The sequence below is a fragment of the Cyanistes caeruleus genome, chromosome 4, assembly GCF_971803275.1.
Source record: "Cyanistes caeruleus chromosome 4, bCyaCae1.hap1.1, whole genome shotgun sequence".
In the NCBI taxonomy this organism is placed as follows: domain Eukaryota; kingdom Metazoa; phylum Chordata; class Aves; order Passeriformes; family Paridae; genus Cyanistes; species Cyanistes caeruleus.
In genome coordinates, this window is record NC_141704.1 from 33,891,620 (window position 1) to 33,901,735 (window position 10,116).

At 43.8% G+C, this 10,116-nt stretch overlaps 1 long non-coding RNA gene across 1 annotated transcript; it reads left to right on the forward strand.

Moving 5' to 3' along the window:
• Positions 1-5,973, forward strand: LOC147653550 (uncharacterized). The gene is made up of 2 exons (XR_015286420.1): positions 1-150; positions 701-5,973. It is a non-coding gene; the product is annotated as an uncharacterized LOC147653550 (long non-coding RNA).
• Positions 5,974-10,116: the final 4,143 nt, after the last annotated feature.

Consider the following 10,116-nt stretch of genomic DNA (forward strand, 5'->3'; position numbering starts at 1 on the left):
GAGGCATCCATAGAGGAGATATCCACGGCAAGGAGGAAGGCTCAAAGGTGGCGGCTGCAAGGGGAACGGAAAAGGAAAGGATTTTTGTGATTTTTAGGCTGACCAAAAGACAGGATGGATGCTGAAAGACATCACAATGCCATGCAGCTGGTGAGTGGTAGGGAAGTGCCCTGGAAGGGGTTGGGGCCTGCTCCTTTCCTTCTGAAGGAAAACAGCAAGCTCCTTGACACAACCAGCTTCCCCACCTGTACAGAAGCAGCAGCTTCCTAAACTTGCTGAATCCCAGTTTCCCTGGGAATGGCTGTGTGGCTCCGCACCTGCAGCTCAGAATGAGGTGTCTCTGAGCACCAGCAACATGCAGGGCTGAGCAAGCCACGAAAAATGAATGCTTTTGAGGTAATAACACTTTAAAACTTTATGTTGGGTTGCTTAAAAAAAACCACAAAAACTTTTGAAAGCCATGCCACAGGTGGAGATGACAAACCCTAGTTCTCCTGAACGCAGGCACTTAAGTGAGTTAAAGCCTTTCTGCAGCTCCTTTCTCATTTGTGTTACTCAGCATAAAACATATTGGCTCATATCCAATAAGAGGGAAAGGTCTAATAAAAATCCTCTATTACTTTATTTACCTTATTATGCTTTATTGCCTGTTTCAAAATCAAAACCTTTTTGATTTGTGTTCACTTTGTTTTGACCTAAGGCCTAATTCCTGGGATAACCTTTGCACACAGAATTAAAAAGCAGCAACTATTTCTACTGCTATCTGTTTTCCTGTGCAAGCCTTTTGATAGTGAAGGGCACCTCCTGTGCTGACAACTTTGTGGCAGATGGATCTCACCACCTGCATGCACCTGTGGAAACAGAATCCACGATGGTGCCTACAAGCCTTGCTGCTTGTGCTGCTGGAGGGAACAGCAGTACAAGGAAAAGCTGCCAACCCCAGCCAAGCTGACTTCCACGGTCTCTGCTGTGAGAGCTGACACTGATCTCACTGTCTTCTCCTGCCTGGTTGCTCTGGGAAAGCGGCTTCAGACAGACCCTCAGGTCAGAGGTGCTCCCTTTCAGTGTCACACAGCACAGGAATTTCAGCCAGAAGTACAATGGGAATGGAAAGGCTTCACATCACCAAAGACTGCAGAATAAGCCAAATAACAACGAAATTTACCACCAAAAAGCATTCAGAGTGCAAATGCATCCACACCTCTCATTTGTTGCTGAGAGCTGATGAAAACAAGCCCTTTCTCTCCGCAGGGGCAGCAGGCAGGCAGCAGCACCCAGAAAGGTGGGCTGTAAAAACCTCTGAGAGAAACTTTCATCTCCTGCCTCATCTCCTCTGACTCTGCCCGTCAGATTCCAAAGAATGGTTTCTCATAAACCACAAAATCAGGAGGTGCACGCAAAAACTTTCGTGAAACCCCGCTGTACTTTCCCATGAGAGCTGGTGGAGGAGGCAGTGGGCTCAGCCAGAGCAGGGTAACGGCTTTGTGCCATCCTCCAGCAGCTGCAGACGGCTTCTGGCCAGTCCCCAGCTCCCCAGCCTCTGTCCCCAGGGAAGGAGTGCTCGGGTTTTGCTGGAGTACGAATTTAGAGCCTTAAGGTGGCAGCACCAGCCAGCCCTCAAGGCCGCGTCCGCAGCTCAGCAGCGACCAGGAGGAGGACAAGGACAGAACCACCGACAGCGATTGAGGAGCGGGCAGGTGAGCAGGGAGGCAGAGGAGGGTGCGAAAAGCTCGGGGCTGTAAGAAGGAAAGGGGTTTCTGTCCTGCTTCCCTCAAGCAGGCTAGGCCTGGCTGGAGTCAGGATGTACACCTCTGATCTTCACCTGAACATCAGGTTTGCAGGAAAGCAGGAAAAAGCAAGCAGGGAACTAGCAGGGAATTCCACTTAGAAGAAGTAAAGTTTTGAACACTCTAGTCTTTGAGGCTCTGGTAGCTCTTTCCCAAAGGTTTCAGAATGCAGGCAGTGATCTACACTCCCCTGACCTGGCTGTGGAGCGAGGATTGAGGCACAGCTCCCTGCGGGAACCGGATCCAGAGTAAACGCCCGCTGCTGCCCCAATTCCCCCAGCTGCTCTGGACGGTTCCACCAAAGCCCTGCAGGCGTGCTGGATTTGGGGATTAAAACCACTGCTAAATATTTCCAGCGATTCATGCGGCCTGACTATCCGAACCTGTCATACCACCATGAACCGCTGATTTTATATGGCAGGGTGGAGTCAGATTCTCCTCCAAATGGCACAGCGACATGGCAAGAGGCAAGTCACAAGCTGCAACAATCAGAACTGTGACCAGACACAAAGAAGAATTGCTCCTCCAAGAGGACAGCTCAGCACAGGAACAGGGGCCCAGAGATGGTGTGCAGTCTCTACCCTGAAGGTTTTCAAAACTTGACTATCCAAAGCCTTGAACAGCCTGGTGTAATTCTGAGTCTGACCTTCACAAAGCCACCAGGTTGGACCAGAGACCTTGAGAAGTGCCTTCCAGCCTGCTCTGTAACAAGATTTCTAGAGAGCTTTAAAACATGAATGTGGATGACAAGTAAAAATTTCATGTGTGTCCTGTTTGTAATAGCTGCTGGATAGGATTCCTGATCACAGACACTGTTTGAATTCTTACTAAATTTTTTTTATCTAGAGCAGGTATACCTTTGCAAACACTGCAGAAAATTTCTTCAGTTTTAGAAGAGAAAAAGCCAAAGTTTTAAGAGTCTGAAATAAATGTTCTGATTCTATAAAAGAACAAGAAAGAAGGGAGAAAGAGAGACAGAGGCAGAATTTCAGGACTTCAGACCTGCCTGATGATGAGGACATGTGATAGGCCAAATATCCAACTGGAGAAGCTGGTGAAGAGTAACAGCACTGCAATGGACACCTGATACCAAGGCAGTAACCTCTGCATGTGTCTGGGGGTACCTGGGCATTCTGTGCTGCCTGAGGGACAGAGACCAGCTACAGACACCCCTGATCCCATGTCAGGATGAGAGGAAGGGCTCCTGCTTGCGCTACAATGTCAAAATAGAACCCTTGACACGACAAATAGAACCCAACCATGACAAATGATAACAAACAGGTTGAGTTACTTGTGAGCAACACAGACATGCAACACACAGATTTCCTGTAAGCAATGTGAAAGATGGATAAATTCAATGACAGTCTGAGAGATACCCACAATCAGTGGAAACGAGAATGGAAGTGTCTCCACCTGTTCATGCCTGTTATGAACCCTCGTGGGCTCTTTGATCAGGGTGCCACAAGGCTTTTCAGAGTGACTGGAGACAGTTGTCTGCTCTGGCAATTTTAACAGGCTGCAGTAGAAATCAAGCTCATATACTTGCTGTCAGTTGAGGGAGAAGTGAAAACAAAGTGGAAATACAGAAGTTGCTGTGTTGTGTGGCTGTGAGAAGCTCATCTCAAGGATGAGCACTTTGGAAGCTGTGGCCTGAAGGTAAAAAGCCTGCTTACTCCATGGAAAGGGTTTTTTTTGTTCCATGTACGCTGTTTGCCAGACAGAGGCAAAGTGCCCTGTGGTAGGGACACTTCGAATTGTGACACTGTAGCTGCTGAAGTGCCCCCTGAACTCCTGACAGACCTTAGCTGCGGTTTTTACCACTCCCACCCAAGGCCATACAAGCGGGTCATTGAACGTACTTTCTCCACTATTGAACCCTTATGTATTTCCAGACTTATGGACAGGCTTACAAATAAAAAAGGTCAGGACGTACATTCTTAGAAACTACAAATTGGAATATCCTTAATAAACCTAGTGAAAAGGGTAGGCAAAAAAAAATGCTGTGGCTTTTTTGTAGAGAGTTGTGGCTAACAGTCATGAAAAGGCTGCTCAGGCAAGCCCCTGACTTGTTCTTCCTCTTGGATTATAAGGAACAAGAAGTCCACCAGGCCCTACATTGCACACTTAGGTGCAGACTGGGAAAGGTTAAGTTTTTGATCAGCTCCTCCTAAAGTCCAAGTAACTCCAGTTAATACTAAAAACAAGGGGAAAATCTCATTCTCCTCTCTTGGCAAAAACCGTAAATACAGATTGGACAGGCTTCTGGTGTCTGTCTCAAGCAGCTCTTTCAAAGAGGTCAAATGAAACCCTAGAAAATGGACATCAGCTTTGTTCCAGTTTTGTTGTGTTCCAGTTTCTGTGGCATCCCACTGACTGGAGGTAGAAAACCAAGATGAGGCATTTATGAAGAGGGACCACCCAGCCCTGGTGAGCTGGCCAACATTCCTCGAAGCACAACAAAGACTATCTCCTATTTGGAATGACCATTTGGATGCAAAAAGGGTTTTCTACATTAAAGAGAGGATTTCAGGGCCTGTTGCTGTGTAGTCTAATAAAAGTTACAGAATGGATTTGGTATGGTACCTACCTGGACTTTCTTCCAAAACACATACATACACACAGAACTTCCCACAGAAAATGTCATCAGCAACAGCCACGTCCACCAGTGAGGCCCTCAAGTGTCTTTCCACTGGTCTCAGGACAAGGCATAGCATTCCCTAGAAAAAACCTCAGGAAAAAATCTTCCCCAACTTCTACTGACAGGTTATTTCTCCATAACTTTTTCACATGACTGGGCCACTTGTAAAAGGTTTTCTCACCTCTCCTTATTTTTAAGAGGAACTTTGGATCACAAAACTGCCATGCTCAGCTCAGGGGTGAATCCATCCAACATGGGTGGTGGGCAGTGGTTGAGGCTAATGGGCCATGCTCCAAAACAGAATTTTTCCCAGTTACTGGCAATCTTACAGCCGCTGTTGCTGTTTAGTAGTGTTCCTAATGATAATTTGTACATCTTCTGATCCATTAATCTTTTAGACAGCAACAACTCTGCACAGTTAAAAAGATGCACCTTCTTTCCCTCTTCTGAAGCAGCAGACCACAAACTTGATGTTTGCTAAGTCTCTCTTTCACATTTGTCATAAGGGATGTTTGCACTTTTGCTGTAACAAGCATCTTTTCCAAGTCTTTTGTGTTCCTGTGGCAACAAGATGCTGCTGGTTTTAGCAAAAATAAGTGGTACAGCTGGAGTCAGCCATGAGGACTGCAACCCTTGATGTCCTCTTTAAGACTGCAAATGCCCACTTCCATCTCACAGCTCTGGAAACTGTTTCTTCTCCTGGCACATTTTCCTGTCATGTAAAGCCAAGAATGATTCCCACTTGGAGCAGAATCAAACACAACCCTGGAAATCTGCTCAGACGCTACAAAACCAGGCCATTCTGTATGGCCCCTGCTTCTGGTTGCTGGAAAAGTCTCCATCAGCAGTATTACAGAAGCTTGGCTTGTTTTCTTGCAGAGTGTAACTCTTTGGCTGCATTCCCAAATGGGCACTTGTATTTTTGCCATCTATCACCTATAGTGGTAGTGATTCCTCCTCAGAAGTTTCAGCTACAGCAGGATACCAGGTGAACAGAGAGTGCAACATCCACTTTATACAGTGACTTTCTCACATTGGTTTCCAAAGCAGCAAAATATTACAAAACCCAGGAGTGTGACATTAAATTGGTCCTTGTTCTGCTTGTAACACGGTGCTTTCTTGCCTCTCTGAAATCCATTGCCACCTGCCAATTCTGAATTTCACATTAGAACACTAAACAGTAGTTTGTCCACTTTTCTGTATTTCTTCTGACTACAAATGTGAACTGTGAGATCTGTCTTATGTGCAAGTTACTTCAACTCCAAGGTGATGAAAAAGTGCACAAGAAGAAATAGATATTGTTACGTCCCATAATCCAGATTATTGTAATTCCAACAGCCTTCAGAGCAAGGTCCTCAAAATAATCTACAATTTGTAAGAATCTAGTAATTCCATTTCTTTTCTGAGAGGGAACCCAGTTCAGGTGGGCAAGAACTTGGGTGAAAGTCCAACTAAGTTTTTGTCATGCAAATGCTGTGAAGTGTACAGACTTTAATTTTTTAATAAAACCATGAGAAGTGGTGACATTTCTCTGATGAACTGCCTTCAGCTCAGAGGACTCTCGCTATATAATGCAAATTTATCCTTTCACCACCATTTTTATATTTAGTGTAAACACCTCCCAGCTCTTTCCCCAACAATTTCTCTGCCATTCTGTGCTGCTCCCCTCTGGAAGATGTAGCACTGAAAAATGAGCAATTTCAATAAAACTCAGAAAAGCATTGCCATGCTGTGTCTCAAAGTCAGGGAGCACCAATCTCCAAATCTACTGTGAACTCCAAATTTGGCTGTCAGCAGGGGTAGCTATGACCCAAAAGCCCCTAATGCAATACAGGTGGTATTTGCAGTTAACCTGGCCATGCTTATGTTCAGTAGCACATGCAAGCGGGTTTTATCACGTCGGTCTGAATTCTGAACTCCAGCTAGAACGGAACATTTCTTTCCCAGGGGCTTTGCTATGAGCTGTTTTTCTTTTTCAAATTATTTGGATGGGAGTTAAGTCTCTCTGGGGCTGCTAAGAAGTATCAGCATTTCTAAAGCTGGCCAGGTAAGGTCAAAAGCTTGAAACCACAGCGTTAAAACTGAGTTAAGCAATAAATAGCAAGAAACCTCTGGAGGATGAAGAGGGAAGAGAAGCAATCTCAGCTCTCGCTATTGCCCTGTGGAAGAAGCCTGCAAACAAGCAATGCTTCCTTCCAGTTCAGGCTAAACACACTAAATAGGAAGAGGGATCCACTTAGGAAATTAAATCCTACACAAAGATTCTGTAAGCAGCACCCTCTTCACTTTCCAGCTGGATGACAGAGTAAATCTTTTGGATTCCAGCAGAAGTACAGACAGAGCAAACAATTAAACAATCCTATGAAGGGACAATGACAGCAATTATTTCACTGACCTTTGCACTCTAAGGAAAAACCTCATTCTCTCCTCCAGAGCTTTACATAGTAATTTCTGGCTGAATAGCACAGGTCAAGTGGGGAGCTCATGGTGCATGGTGTCCATATGGAGCCAATTTTCAGTGATGTGCATTAGCCAAGCTCTCATTGGCCTGCAGCAATGCCAGGAGAAAGTACCAGAGTGCTACCGTCTCCCACAATTTTCTAGTAATTCCTTTTGTCCTCTACCTTTATTGACTAAATTCTCTGACTCATAATATGCTGCCAGAGTTCCATCTTAAAAAAAAAACCTGAAAGAAACAAAAACCCAACCCTAAACTTGTTTGAAATATTTCACAGCCAGACAAGAATCTTGTCTTGTTTCACAACAGGGATTTCTAACCAAAAGCTAAGATGGCAACTACTCTTTCAGCATCTCATAGCAAAGTCAGTAAAACCACATCCTTGTATTTTCTAGATCAGTAACTCAACCAGGATTACCTGCACTCTGCTCTTTTTCACGTAGCTTTTAATATTTAAAAAAAAAATCCAGAGTAATGGTGAATTATTCATCCTCAACCATCTAGATATCCTGTTCCACTTCCAAATGTATGGTATTTACACTTAATTTTCTACATTTTGAAATAGAGGACTGCTTTTTTCAGTCATTCTGTTAAGTCATGGGCTGGATCAGACAAACCTCTGCTATGTCCCTCTACCAAATGTTTCTATCACATCCAGGACAACCACTGCACCCAGGACAGCACAGGTAATTCCTGATGTAATAACTCGGTTAATAGGCATGATAATTTAAAGTTTCTATCCAAGTCAGCCCCCAAATGTTCCCTCTGTAACTGTACCAGTTTAAGGTATTAGCTTTCCTAAAATGTATTTTTATATATATTACTGCACATTAAATAGTCAAAATACCAGACCTCTCATTCAACTGCCCATATCTCAACAAACTTTTGTTTTTTTGAATGCATGTCCCACCAAAAATGTATTTCTTTAGCTAGCCATTAGCTGGACTCCATGAACTAGATGTGCACCATTCTTTAGCAGATACTGCACCCCTGAATATTATTTCAATACTATGAAACACCATCCAAGTTTGCCTTGTTCTAAGCAATTCAAAAGGTTCAAGAATGTCACAACCCCAAGTAAAATTCCCTCTCATACCTCTGTGGTATAGATTAGCGAGGCTGGCTGCTGCTTTCTGCAGTGGCAGCTGAGGTGCCTTTCTCCTGTGCTGCACCATCCATAGTGGTCTGTGCCTCAGATTTCCAAGCATGGATCTCACGTGCAGTAAATACATGTGACAAATCTACCAATGGGCAGCTCCTGGTATTGAGATCTGCTCTGCACACATCCCAGGGCCTCCACCAGCTCCTGCAGCACTCCCTTCATCCTTGTCATATCAACAAGCATCCTTTGCATGTTAAATCCATTCCACGTTCTTGATGGGAGAACATCTTTTTCTTCGACCGTGCGCAGCAGCGCTGACTCACTCTGATTAGCTTGGAAATGCTGCTAAACCATCACATTCAACTCCAGCACATTGGTGTAAGTCTCTTTCAAGAGATCCTGATGGGAGTCGGCAGAGAGGAACACTTGGAAAATGAGCTGCCTTATCCAAGCTCTCGTTAGTTCATTCCTCGTCCAAACAGGTAATTCCCAAGCAGATGCCAGGCCACCCATTCTCATCTATACAACATCTCTTTCAAGGTTTTAAGGCTCTGCTGCAGGTCATTTCTGCTCCACAAATTCTAAATTAGCCACGACTTCCAAACCTTTCTTTCCGGTTTGGGGTAACCACGATGTCAAGGTGTTAATTGCTTTTGCAGGATGGAGCAGGTAAACGTTTTGCACAACAGCTTTCAAAATCCACCCAGTACTTTGTATTTTCTCAGCCAAAAGAAATTTTTATTTCCAACAGGATTTTATGACTCTTCTAAATCATTTCCAAGTTCTCCCAGGAAACCATTACACATTGTTTAAGTTCCTCCTGGCTCGGTTTTAGAATCACGACAGCTCTGGTTTCTGTAGACTTGGACCACCAAGCACAATCCTGCTCTACTGGAGAGCACCTCTCACCACAGTACTGGGGGGGTTAAGCCACAGCTGAGTTGAAGGATTTTAAGCACTTCCCACTGAGAAATACTTCCCATGGAGCCGACTGTGGTACCATTTCTTTATTTGCTCTACACAACTCCCACTACTTTTCAACCACAGTGCATGAGGAAATACTGAATCTCCATACTTGCCACAAGCTCCCACATGGAAAACCTCCAAGGCTCCCTCCTCCCAGCTACCCAAAAACCTTCTGCCTCTGCTGTGATACCACCCTGAAGAGCCAAAGTGAAAGTGTCAAATTCAGCAGTTCCAGCACACACTGTTCTGCTGTCACAGTGCTACAGAGTTGACTCTTCACCAACATAAAATCAATGCAATAACAGGATTTTTTTTTTTGAATATGTAGAATAGAACAGACACTATGAAAAAAAAAACTATTTTTATTCAGTTGAAAAGAAGTCATTTACTCAATCACATTAACTATGCTAAAAATGACTTTTTTCTGACTACACCAGCAGTTAAATATTTTCAGCACCAATTCATGACACATTAGTGACATTTATCACAACAGGTCTATTTCTTAATGTAAAGGACATACTAACTTCAGTAGCTGCTACTGGGAAAGGAGTAAGCAGAAGGCTGCCCGTTCTTTCCAAATATTTATGAGTGAGAGTAGCAACTTCTAGAAATAAATAACTTCCAAATTATCTCCCAAATCTTTAAATCGATCTTTTAAAAATAGAGTTAAAATAGATATCTTAATATGAGCTATCATAGATTTTATTTTTATGTGCTGAATACTCCAAAATGTGAGTAGTTGAGCAAGCATCCAGTACATAACTTTTAAAATAGTTCTTCCCTCCCCACAATATCAACCCCAATTTTTTTATCCATGTCATGCTGGTTAGATCCCTATCTCTAGTTGACTTCCCAGAAAACACCACGCTGTTTGATATCGCTAGGATAGGCTACCATCCTGTGAGTGAAAGAAGTCAGTGACCTGGTGAAACACCACCAACTCACACAAACAGAAAATTCATCCAGTCATTGGCTTGTTAACTCTGAACATCAAACAAATCCTAAGCTTTAGTTTTTCAAAGCCTTTGTGGTCTTCCTCTTGCTGGGCCAGTTCAGAAGGTCATCACTGAAGGCAGAACCGATGAAGGCAAAGAAACCAAAAAGCAGCAGATAGTACTGTCTCTGTCCTTTTAAACAAATCAAGTTCGCACAAAACAAAAGGAGA